The sequence below is a fragment of the Neodiprion virginianus genome, chromosome 3 (genome assembly GCF_021901495.1).
Source record: "Neodiprion virginianus isolate iyNeoVirg1 chromosome 3, iyNeoVirg1.1, whole genome shotgun sequence".
Taxonomy (NCBI): Eukaryota; Metazoa; Arthropoda; class Insecta; order Hymenoptera; family Diprionidae; genus Neodiprion; species Neodiprion virginianus.
In genome coordinates, this window is record NC_060879.1 from 33,448,059 (window position 1) to 33,461,983 (window position 13,925).

Here is a 13,925-nt window from a genome sequence, read left to right on the forward strand (position 1 = left end):
GCGGAGACGGACTTAATTTTCAGAGCCCGTTTCGCAGATTTTTAACCATACTGTACGCAAGCGTTGTTGAATGCACCCTGCGTCCTGTGGGAATCCGGGCTGGTGCAGCGGGAAAATCGATACAGTGTCCCTTGCAGGACCACGTGGCCTTGACTGACTAGTCACACTGCCTTTCAGGCCTGGAAAATCGTCGGGGAAACGGCGATTTCGTTCCACTGATCGTGAGAGAGAAAAAACCAACGACCGTTTGCCGGGGTTGCTTGCTTGCTCCAGGATCAAGCGATACCTTCGAAAGGCGGATTGAGATTTTATCTTGATCCCGGGTCCTGGCTAATCTTTGCCTTGTCTTATCTGATCGCTATCCAGAGTCGAAGACATCCCGGTTTTTGGTTCGAGATACAGTGAGAATCTGGATTACTAGCACGCGATTCTGCGGACAGACGTCAGACGAGGAAGTCCAGCAGATTTCTAATTACATAATTTTTAGTACCGTCAACAGTCGTATAATTTCGTAATCCACGTACGACTTGTGCATAAAATTCGTCGAGACTGGTTCGCCGGTATTCGTACATCGTATATTATATAATATTCGTACATCGCCGGTGTTTGATGAATACTGTAAACATTTGGGTTTAATTTATACGAACGACGCGATCGCGGCTATAAATTTTATCTGAAAACGTTTTCGGGCCGATATATACAGCTGTATACGGTATAGTACGTACAACTCGTCGATGTGCCCTGCATTTGATGCAGTAATTTCCTTGTAATTAGACCAGCAAGTATTCATACCGAGGATTGAATACCGCACTGTTAGGTAATTAATTAAAAATTGATCACTAGCTTAACGGACACGCGATGATCGAGTGATGCGTTTGGATCAATTTTTTTATATTAAATAAGAGAGCCGAGGAAAATGGTTTTCAAGAATTTGACCGAACCGGATTTTCCTCTAATGCAGAAACGCGTAATTCTTCGATCATGTAACAAAATATCGATGTTCGAGGAATACCCGGAACCGATGATAAAAAAGAAAGACAATAATGCATCGGAAAAATCCTTTTCACCTATATTACGCACATTAGTAACACAGATAACTAAGATCGTTACGAACTTGTGATTTGGAAAATTTCTTGTTACAAATCAATGAGCAGCTCACGGTCTTGATTGAGTCCATTAAATCCTCGATCTGGAATTTGGAATACATTATTATGCAACGTCCTTGTCTCTTACGAGGAACTTTATGTTGCATAAATAATAGAAATAATTGATCGAGCCGTTCAAGAGCAAGAAAATAATTCCGGATGCAAACTCCAAGATGTTAATTAATTAACCGCAAGAATCAAATCCAGTTTTTAACATCCTTTTCGACCATCATTCGTAGACTACAAATTTCCGGGAATGCGAACGATTTTACTCTGTAATAACAACGAGAATGAGTGCTTTTTTTTTACTGATTTTGAAATTTTGAAATTTAAGGAATTGAAGGAAAAATAACGGTGAAAAGAACCATTGTTCATCCATTACTTGGGATCATTCAATTTAATGTGAACACCACCTCGAGGCATTACTCTTTTGGTAAACTACACCTAGTCTGTTAATGACCGTTTAAATATCTTATTCTGGTGAGCTATTTTTTCATTTATACATGTACAATATACTTGTGTACGTATATAATTAGCCTATACGTATGATACGCAATACGGAAACTTCTGACGGCCGTCGAACGTACGTGTATAAAAAAAGGCCCCCGCAGAGCAAAGTAAACTTTTAAACAATACATGCGCAGTGTTTTTTCACTAATCGAAAGGCACAAAACAAAGTCGCTTTTGGTGGGATTCTTTATAGACCGATAAATTCCAAGAACAGTACGATCGTTGTGTAATTGAATCAACATTTCGATTGTTAGGTAATATACTTAGATGTAGCGGCAGTACTTACGTCTCTTCTTCTCCGACCTTTGAACTATAAAATAACCGGTGTAATAAATTCACGCTCCGTATGATAGTACCAAAAATGGACATGGAGGATAGAAGAAAAAAACAGCACAAAACCTGCGCTGACGAACGGGCTGTAAAAACGCCAATTGAAAAAAAAAAAAAACAGGAAAAACGAAGAAAAGTAAAAAATATGAAAGAACCGAGAGAGAATTTGTAAAAAAAAATAACGCGTTATCTGGATCGAAGTGTCAATTTCCAATCTGCAGATATATCGTAATCCGTAAACTAAAGTGGATGGCATTATACATGTTTTCCGCGACAGCTTGAATATATGTAACATATACCACCACCGTCATATCTCTCGGACTTTTGACTGGAATTGAAAAAAGATAATACGATCGCGCAGGTTTATTGCCCGTTGAGAATGTAGATAAGCAGCGGGGGGTTACGATACGAACATGTACAACCATGTACAGCTACATCAGTATTTTCAGCGACAAGCGTAAAAATATAAAGTCGATGAAAACTTTCCTCGACATATGACGACGCACATCGCGCACGAGGATGAAGTTGGTAATTCGTTACTGTAACGATGCATGATTTGGAAAAGTCGTGACTTCGCACCTTTAGCGATGTCTGAAGTTTGGTAAACAATGATTTAAACAAGACATACTCTTATTTGGAAAAGCCAACTCCTTCAAGTCCATTCGAAAATTGCGCAATAATTATTTTTTTTGATTATGTTACGTTAACGTTTAAGAATGACCAAGAAAAAATTGATTTTCGATTGAATCGATTATTTTTCCTCCGTAATCGGTATTTGTTTTTCAATCCCATGAACAACGCAATGCAATAACAATTTATGTGATTAAAGTATCTTACTCGCTAAGTACCTATTTCATATAATAATTGAAAGATAAATGAATATTTTCACCTGAAATTGAAAAATATCTTGACTGAAACTGTCAATGATGAAAAAAAATTTCCGCCGTTAAAAGTAGATACTGAAATTTACGAAATTTTAAAATAAAAAAAAAATACGAAATAATCGAAGAACCGATTAACTTTTACCGATTCAATCGAGTCGTGTTCGATAGTTTTTTCGGACGCATCGATTATTTTTACCTTATTCTCAGTGGGCGCGACCTCAGATCATTACCCACGTCCAGAGGAAAACCGAGGTCTGCCTGCTACCGTAGACAGCCCGAATCAATCGAGTCCCGAGGCGTGCAGAGATCAAGACACTCAAAATCAGCGGCTTTACGACGTCGCGGTGAAGTCGACTCGATTTCGCCCTCGGGAAACGAACACGAGCGTATTAAAAGCGGGGACAATTGTAACCATGGGCCCCACAAGCGCGTAAACTTGGTTGATGGGGTTATCGGTGTGGGGTGGAGGGGCGGAGAACTGGTGTCGTTAAAAATAGACGGTTAATGGGCCGAACGACGAGCGAGTGAAAACGCGCTATGGTGCCGGAGAAGCACGTCTAATCCCTGCAGCTTTTCGAGCTGCTGCAAAGCGGGATATCCGGACAATGCGGCTCGGCTCAGTCGTTGCGTGCAAAAAAGAACACGACTGAAATTGCGATTTTGCGATACCACTGTTGCGTTGGAACATATGAATCGCAGAAAAGAAAATCGTCGTGACCAAAGTCGTAGAGAATTGAATTTCCTAGGAGTTTATTTGTATGACCATTTTTGGTAAAAATTTGAAAATCGCCGAGTTATTTGACGAAATAAATTCCAACTTAGATTCAGGATTCCGGCCGAAGCTACTGCAGGATTTAGACTCCCGTTCCTCCTCCTCCTCCTCCTCCTCCTCCATAGATTGAAAAAAGAAAATAACGTGATTTAAACGACAAAATATTTTCAGTTCACGTGAGCCAATAGACGACGTTACGTTCCTTCTAAAATTGGGCAATGTGTTACAAATAAATGCACGCGCTGCGCGCCAAACGTTGATGTTTAAATAAATATGCACAGAGGGCATAAACGTCGTGTTACACGAATTTTTCCCGAGTTTCATTCAGTGATAAATTGTTACCGTAATATGAAATGAGGTTGTAAAATTTCGCCCGAGTATAAATTTCTCTCTACTTTCCGACCAAACAGTTTTCAAGGCTTATATTACAGCCGAAAATTTGTGCAGGAAGTTTTTCAACCCGATGCGCATGAATGAATGTTTATATAATACGCTTTATTTATACACACATGCGTCAACTATGTATTATAATACACTTTCCAACGTTTTTTAATGCGCCAACTTACATTCACGTCACGGAACGCGACCTGCGGATGATCGACGTGGAAAACAAGTCAACTTGGCAAATTTAGCAACTTTGACGGAAGAATACCGCATGTGTAATGTGCAATGTCAATGTCCACTGGATAACAGGGTGCGGTAGAACAAGGTTTTTTAATCGCTACCCAACGATTGTTGCACATTGTTTTTTGCAACAATTCCTCTACTTCGTCAAAAGTAATTTAAAATTAGGATTTAGAAGGAAGTGATTGAGCATTCAGTTTATTCACGGTGATTTACTTTCTGCTGGACCTTTCTGCTGGAAGAATTAAGACAAAATCGGATTCAATTTTTTTTATCTACGTAATAACAACGGTTTGTAAAAATTTACAAAGATACGTGATTCTCGGGGTACGATTTTTACTCACCTCGTTCGATCTGCCCGTTCAATTATAAAGAATAATTCGCGATAAATATTGATAACTGCAGTTACAACACCGTTCGTTTACCGCGATGATGATTATAGCAGCATATATCGACAGTTGATAATTAAATGTAATAATAAATTGATGCCTGTAATTTGCGATCGATCATAGCAAGGTGGGTGAAGGGTGATTAATTAGCTGTGCCATGCTTTCGAGCGAATCGATACATTTCGTATAATATCGAGGAACGATGACACTGAGAATAAACGCAAGATCATCATCATCATCATCATCATCACGGTCGCGGCCTCCTTAGGGTTATAAAAATTTATCGTCGTCACGTTTTAAATGCTGCACGAATTTGTGCCAAATACACATACTTTAATCGCCGCAGCGGTGCGAAAACGAGAATTGTATTATTTAACCTGGCCAATTTATTTCTTTTTTAATACAATACAGTATCATCATATAATTGTGTACTCAGATGTTGTATTGTATGGACAGATATAATGCGAGATCTAATGTCAAGTCGCGCCAGTCACTAATATACACTGGCGCCAGTTTAAAAGTTCACTTCTCTGATAACATTTCACTTATTTTACATACGTTCATGTGTTATTTGCATTATATGCAGACCGCGTTTTACCGTACCATGCCTTTTGTATAAATTAATAAGCATGTAATAAAGTGAGAGGCGTGACACGCCGAGTATATTTAAAAAAGTATTGTAAGGTAAACGCACAAGTAAATAAATGTTATTATACAAAATTATGACTGCGAAAAAGACAAATATCATCTCGTTGCTTCGAAACGAATCAACAAATAAATGCATTTAAACGAATAAATAAATAGTGGGAAAAACAACAACGGATAAGAGAGAATTGGCAGAAATTATTGCAGAAATATAACATGACCGTCAGCCGCGGGTCAGAGGTTAATAATATTATGGCATTCGAGCGAATGTTGCGCGAGAGAAAATTTTTATTTCATCTTCTTCTTCCCCTTCCTCCAGCTCTCTGTGCCACTTATCGCCGTAATTTTTTGTTTATTTGAACTCGTATCAAGACCCCCCTTGAATGTGCAATCCATTTTCTATTCTCGTCGTTATCTTAACTGTGTTATAAAAAAAAACTGATATATCTGACACACACTCGTACTTACTCCTGTCATCTTAACCGTACATCAAGCTCGAACATGTGTGGAAGATACGTGTATAGATATATTTATATTGTATTTCCGATTCTCTTGTTAACATAACGGAATTTACCAGAGAGTAACAATTTCCCCAGACATACGGGATTACACAAGCTCGGCTTAAAATAGGCATAAAAAAATCTGTTGTACGAATTATTAACCCACGGGCGAACATCAAACACCGCAACATTTACATTACAAATAAAACATCACAACAACAAATTTTCAATTCGCGTTCAAACCGGCACGTTTACCCATTTAATTTGCGACAAATTCGTGCGAGATTCTTATCTGCGCGTGGCGTAATATTTGCATACCGTTTCTACCTGCGTGTGTATAATTATATCAATAAATAGTAAGTTGTGTCGTGATTCAGCTCAACTTGCATCGAGCATGCTGCACACATTAGCGACTTATAAATACAATTCGTAGGCGCTGCAGTTTCTCGATTATAATTCAAATTTTTCGTAGCTACTTTATACGCATGTATATCGTATATACACTTCGTCGACTCTAATAGAACGAAAAAGTACACGGTATCATGTAAGAAAGGCAAGCGTGATATCAAATATAACGCGTCGATAATATTCCACGCAATAAATCATCATTATTTCAACTCTAAACTCGAATCATCGACACGATCTCGGGGTTATAAATCACTAGATACCTACAGCTGCAACACACGTGATATCGAGACTACGGAATTTACTCGAGTTGAAAATTCATCGCGACCTTTGCCTTCTAAAGCATAAATAAACACGGTAAGTATAATCGAGAACTCGTCATCGATAAACAACGTTCCTCGATCATTTTCCTATCTCGTTGTTTGACCGTTCCGTTTTATGAATGACTCGGAAGAAAATCCACAAAGCGTAACAAAGATTTTCAGATACAATCGATCCGCGGAGGTGTTCGTGGACATTTCCGAACAACACGATATACTTTCTGATTCACGATTGTTTTCAACTACTCACACATGTGACATAATTGACTCGTAATTAGTTACACGGAGAAAATGAACGAGAAGTAGTCACTACTGGAAAATTGTTTGCTGAAACAAACACGACAATTTAATTTACCCCACCTCGATTACACGCCGCCACAATATACGTACCGGGTATAACTTCTAAACATTTCATAAGTCGACTCCTTTCACTTTCAACTACAGTGGTACGTAGGTATACGTCGTAGAGATAAAATATGCCGATGAAATCGAGGATATGCGAACCGCAAGAAGCGGGAAGAAAATGACTTGCAATACGGTTAAAAACTACTTGCAATGACATTATATCCCGGTACGAATAAATGAACCGTCAAAATCTCTACCGTGTGTAAACGTATTATTTTTACAAATTGGTGTATATTTTTTCTGGCGTCGATCACACTTTGTTTCTCCGATCTAGGAACTGAATTTCTTCAAAGCGGAAGTCAAGTGGAAAAACATCTTCAAACTCGTTTCATTTCTCGGAGAATATAATTCGTTGAAAATTAAGTCGAGTTTCGATTATACGTAGCTCGTTCATTATAGACGACTTCGGCACTTTTACAATCTACCGTAGGTACCTGATTGAATAACTGAAAATTGCTTGCTAGATACAAGTTGCACGATTTTACCGTTCGATTACAAGCAAACGTATGTTGTACGCTTTTTGCAACTCCGACTACTTTCCCCTGTAAAACACTAGGTTGTACATGTGGGCATAACACAATTCCGATAAAATAGAAAAATATTTCAGATAGGTTAGACTGAAATCCAGAGTAAAATACCCTTTACCGTTATCGCATCGCACGTTAAAAGGAATGGGTATCTCGTTTCCTGCCGGCGGCGCTTCGAGCAGGCACTTACACTGTACATTTAGAGCGTGGAATTTCAAAACTGTGTCTGCGTTCATTGTCAGAGAGCGCCGCGACGTTCAAGGGGTCAACAAAATGACCCCTTTTCGGTATGCCGGATGTGACTATACGCCATTCCTGGCAGACGTTACCGTATATTCTTATTACATTGATAGTAGGGTGCAAAAGGGAGCCATCGTTGATTCTTTGTCTTGCACTAATGTCGCGTATTATCCGTATACTTGAGTGTAATAATAACGCGGTACTATCGACAAATTCTTTCACCCTTAAAAATGAATTCCGAACAAAAGCATTTTGTGTATTGGAAAGTAAAGAAACCCTTTCGATCCAAAAGAAGAAAAAAAAACCTCTGTAGAGTAAAATATATAAAGTAATTGACAATGAGGTGCACAGGTCAATATTAAGCTTTGCAGGTATGATAAAAATACGCACGAATCATTGACCCTGATTTTCATCCAAGAAATTACGTAAACTATCAAGCTCAAGATCTCTGAACCGGTTATTTTTGTTTTCTTGCTCTTCGTTTCTGTTCCCTCCGTACTTTTTTCGGTTTTTTTTTACGCGCGATATCCACCCACGCGACTGAGGATCAGCTTCTTGAGCGAAAACTTGACCTGTCTGAGCCTAATATAGAAGCCATCTTTTCACACTCTTGGTCTGCATAGGTGTAGAAAGCATCGCTTGTACCGCGGTGTCACGACTCGAGCCTCGTGCGGCAATAAATAATTTAACGGACGGTAGCCTGTACAAAACTATACAGGAGTGATTTTTTCCACGCGTTAAAATGGGCTAAGACAAATCATTTCAAACTTACATACACTCACTTATTAACATCCACGAAATATCCCGGACAAAAAAAAAATACAATGCAAAAAACTTGAATAAAATAACTTCATTTGTACATGGCATGCGTACATACATGAGTATAGGTATAATTCGATGAAAACACTTTTGTCGAAAACATATGATAACGTATATTCAAAAAAGTAAACAAATTGACTGCACGAGTGGCGCGATACATGATCCAACGAAATTGACGCGCTCGTGACAGTCGCGGCCGAGAACCATATTTATTACTAAAAACGTACGTACGCAACACATCATTAACTCTTCAAAACAATATTTGCGATAAGATGAGATAACCGGAGAGATCTTTTTTTCCTGGTATAGATATTAAGAGCGCCGTTCGAATAGAGGAAACGAAATTTTCCTGTCACCGCAGGGCATGTGCCAGGAACGACGACCAGAGACGCCCCTCTCCTATTATTATACGGACGTAATGCTGCAGCATCAGCATCACCGCCATGGTGGTTTATAATCTGGGTTAGTTGACTTTCCGCTTAACCCGTATATATTATATTGTTATAGCTACGAACCGCGTAGCTCTCTCTACGTAATTCACATCAGTGGAATAAACGGTTCGTCGCGTATGCAGAAGGCATTCGCTGTTGTAAATTGTAATATTACACAGGGTAGTCTGTAGAATATTTAAGTTAATGAGTGGCGGGAATTGAATTACGCAAAGCCGAACCAGACCGTTAATTAATTAGACATGTGCTTTTTCATTTTCATCCAGCTGAAGGGAATTTGTTTCACGTTTCTCAATATGCATGATATGATTCTGGCAAGAGTATTAGACATAGCCGTATGCATTAGAGAACTTTTTTCTTAGTACTCGACGAGAGCTTGAAAAGTCTTCGACGTAACTTTCCTCTATCTGTTTGCAGAAGTGCGGTATGACGCCAAATCCATTAATCTGGTTGTAACGAAATATAACCTAAGATCTGGCCAGACCTTGGAGTATTCACAGAAAAAAAAAAAAAAAAATCGGTTCGGTAGTTTTGGATTTATAAGCGAACTTACGGACAGACGCGTCTAGACGGGCAGAAGGACGTTGATTTTTGTACATGTAGAGAAGAAGAGAAGAGATGTTGATATTATCCCTACGATGTGTGCGTAATCTGTAATGAGTTAACGACCGTTACCGCATAATTCATGTTCGTTTGATTGCAAAAAAAAAAAAATAAAAAATCTATTGAGCCGAAATAACGTGTACGAGACGAAAAAGAGAATAATTATAAATGAGAGAACAAAAAAAAAAAATAAAGCACGTTTTGGTAGGTAAATAATGTTCGTAAGTAAATATTTTCGAGCGGTCTGGACACAATTTCGCGCGGCATGCAGACGACGTCGAACAATCTTTTTCACAGTGAATTGCGCGCTTATTCGAACGCTTCGCGCCCGCGTGGATCACTCATTCATCATTCATTCATTCATTCATTCATTCGTCTACTTCATGTCTGCTACCGCTGCTGCTGCTTCTCTTCTTGTCGAATCCAAAAGTTTTTTTACAACCACTTATCTACATATTTGTTATTCAAATAGGCAGATTCGAGTATATAAAACTGAGATATATTTCTAGTGGAGTTATTAGATACGAACAAAATAGACATTTATGTATCAGATAATATCTACGTGGATCTGCCCGAGATTGTGTGTTATTATTGTTATTATTTTACCTTATAAACAGGATTAAAAAAATAAAAATAAAAAAATGCAAGATATTATTATAGCCGCTATTTTCACGTTTTTACGATGCACGCACCCAGCGTGAGTAATAAAAATCAGCTTCTTCGCTTTCCGGTCTTATCGTCTAGATGACACGAAGTTAACACTCAAACTCAAACTCCTAGTCGCCGCGGATTACGAGTGCTAATAATAAATATGTCTGCGAATTTTTTAGCACGCTCGACCGTAAAGAACAATGCATTTATCGAGCGATTATTTCACCTTTGTTTTGCTCACCATCAAGGTATATTTTTATACTATACTTTTATACCTATATACGATACTATACTAACAATGAATTTTCTAATTCCTCAAGTTGCTGTAACGGGTTTTTTCCACCCTCAAACCGATAATTGTTATCAAGAATAACAATTTCAAATTCCTTCAAAGAATCTTTTATTCCCCAAAAAAAAAATTGTGCCAAAGCGATAAATCTCATCAGTTTTTCGGGATGTATTGGATTAGGTTTTCTAAAATTTGACAAAGAACAGCGGTTGTTTCAGCATATTTCGCGCTAAAAAAAAAAGTCTCGTAAATCGCAATGAACTGCTACATGTATACAGTGGATGTCCATATCGATTCAACGGTATAATATTATATCATTGATAATTATTCGTGTCACGTTTGGTTTAGCGTTACTGCACACGCACGCAACGCCGCTGCTTTCACCCAATCCCCGTGCATGTACGGAAAGAATACGTACCTACATCCAACACCAGTGGAGTGAAAAAACAGAACGAAAAGAAAGAGAAGCGAGGAAAAGAAGCGAAGAGAAGAGAAGGGAAGAAACGCAACGAGAAATTATTGAAAAATTTCCACCCACCAGGCTTCCATTTCATCAACCTAGCCAAGAACCCAAACCGAAAGTAAACCCCGTATAACATAGTTAGCCCGTCGAGCGACGAGGAAAGTTATACGTATGTAGGTACGTACATATTACGAAATAGCAAAGACCTGCCAAGACAAGAATGAATATGAGACGCGATTATCCTAGTCCAGCCGAAATGTACACTTGAAATTTCAATTTTTCGATACAGTTATTTAATTTTTGTAATCCAGGAGGGGGGTCATCGGTAATTTAAATTTAGAATTTCAACCAGTATCCCGCAGTAGCTTCGGCCGCCATCTTGAATTTATGGGAGAATTTGTTTCTGTCAAATAACTCTGGTATTTTCAACATTTGACTAAGAACGGCAATTACTAAACTTGTAGGAAATTTAACACTCTGCAACTTTGATTGTGACAATTTTTTGACTACGATCGATATTTTCCTAAACCTAATCGAAAATCCCCTCCCAAGGATTCGAAAAAGAAAATTGGGCTTCCTAACAACTTCAATTTCAGGGGTTCTTTCTTGTAATGACATAGCGACTGGCAATGAGCTATGCGACGAGTTTTGGTTCGAAACAACTCGGAGCGGAAAGATCGTCGGATGGCGTGCATCCCGGAGTTTTGAACCCCAGCTGCAGGTCCGTCTCGCTGTGGGAGGGACCCGCGTTAACGTTGACGGATAGATCAGGGGCAGCAACGTGAAGGAGCTGAATTACCGTCGTCGAAATAACTCGTGCATGTGCAGCGGTAATGGAAGGGAAAGCGAGATAAAGAGAAGGAAGAGAATAAAATATTTACGACGATGCGCCGCTTCGTCGCTTTGGTTATGCTGTGTTCTATCAACTGTACCGACGTACCGAAGATGTAAATATTCGTGTAACGTATTTAACGCGTGTAACCGGGTTCTTCCTCCTCCTCCTCCTTCTCTGTTACAAAATCACACACACAAATAAAAATTACTCGTGCATCATCATGCACGTGCAGCAGGATAAATTGCATCTACTCTCTCCGAAAAGTTTTTACACCACGGCACGCGCGGCAGATGCAATTAATATACGTCCATTGGTGCTCTGTTATGCAGACACGCATATACCGTTCGTATATTACAGTGTGTATATTTTCCCTCCGAGTAAACACACCACTCGGTATTATTTGCGTTGAATAAAGCCACCCATGCACCAGACTCCCGCAGGTCTCTAAATTTCCCAGGCATATATATATACTCGTGTACTATGTAATCACAGTTCACGCCCAAGTCTAAAAGGCAATTAGTGAGCGACACTTAGCGCCCGCGGTTCTTTTACTTGTACCGTTCCCAACTTCAGGGCGTACCTGTTTCCTCATTCCCATGATGCACCCGGCAAACGGTAAACAGTAAAAAACAAAAAACCGTCGTGAAGCTGAACGAGGTGGATATCATTAGTACCAACGTTAACGATCGTCGTTAAGAAGAAAAAAAAAGTGAGCCAACGTTGCTCCGGTGACTTGAAAATCAATTTCAGTCGCAAGTTCGAATGTACCGTATTACCGTGTATCGCGATCAGCTGTGCCGAGTCCCTGTCGTCGATCGGATTGCGCGTTTGCAGGCGCAACACGGAAACAAGATACGATCGCCGACGGTAGCTCTAAGCCTTAGCTGAAAGAAAGAAACGTTTGTATACAGTTTGTTCAACTCACCGTCACAGGTATTCCCAGGAACCGCTGAACCACAGCGTGGATCGATCAAGCACCCACTATATCGAAACTGGCGAATCAAGTACACCCGACATTTCGCCTAAAATGGTAATAATTGCGCGCCTCCGCGTATCCTGTGAAACTACCAACGAACGAAAGGCGATGCTCTCTTGTCTTTTCGAGGACCGACGGCGCTGCCAGCCACGGAATCACTAAACTCTCTTTTTCTGTCTCTATTTCCCTCTTGCGTTAAGAGTGGGCTTAGTTTCTCGCTCCGAAGACGAGACTAACGGATTATTATTCAATTACCCGGATACAAATATTCTCCAATTATCGTCCGAATCGTCGCACTCGCAACGATGTATTCTCCCATAGTTCCGCCCTTGCGATAAAAATTCTACGACACTTATCTCGTCGACCGTTAACCACCGGCGAGTGACAATATTCGCTCAAAATTTATTCCTGCGGATATATATTCCAGCGCTTTTTGTCACCGCGTCTCGCTCACCCTCTGCTGCCTATAAGCGTGTACACTGCAGCGACTGATCGACGCTCCGTCGAGCTACTCGGTTCGCGTCTCTCTGGGAACTGAATTCGACTTGGGAGACTCGACTCGGCGAGCCGGCTCGGGATTCCCCCTTCTCCGCAACCCGCCGCCGAGAGCAGAAGACCTCGATGCACGCCGTGTGCCTATTACATTTATCTCGCATCCTCCTCTTCGCCGTCTTTTCATAGGCGATAATATTCTCAATGGGACTCGTTCACGCGACGTCCTCCCTCCCCCCTCGCCGACGGAGGTTCGCAAAAAAATCTACTAAGGCCGGAGAATGGAAATTTTCAAGACGCGTATGTCAGTTTCATGGAATCTCAAAGTACGGGAAGTCGGAGTTAAGGAGAATATCGTGCAAAAAAAGGATAAACATTGACCATCCTGTATACTTTGGAATACTGTAATATAGATTTTGGCGTTTTTGATAATCTTATGTACGTACGTACAGTTTTACTATATATACATTTGAAGTATTCCACGCCAACTCGACGAATTATTGCCCCTCACCGTTTTTCATTTCGATCATAATTTTTTATACGATTGTCCCAGCTGTAAATAATACTCCTGAATTATTTCACAGTTTTATCTCAAACTTTTATTTTTTAATAATTGTTTGCAGTCGTAACGGAACGCCATTTGTGAAATTTT

At 39.8% G+C, this 13,925-nt stretch overlaps 1 protein-coding gene across 1 annotated transcript in view; it reads right to left on the reverse strand.

The window, feature by feature from the left end:
* The window catches only part of LOC124300228 (uncharacterized), a 46,178-nt gene extending 32,824 nt beyond the window's left edge, over window positions 1-13,354 (reverse strand). Inside the window, exon 1 of the mRNA XM_046754058.1 lies at window positions 12,731-13,354. The gene's annotated coding sequence lies outside the window, so the exon portion shown is untranslated. The remainder of the gene's footprint in view (window positions 1-12,730) is intronic.
* Between the last annotated feature and the right edge of the window lie 571 nt (window positions 13,355-13,925).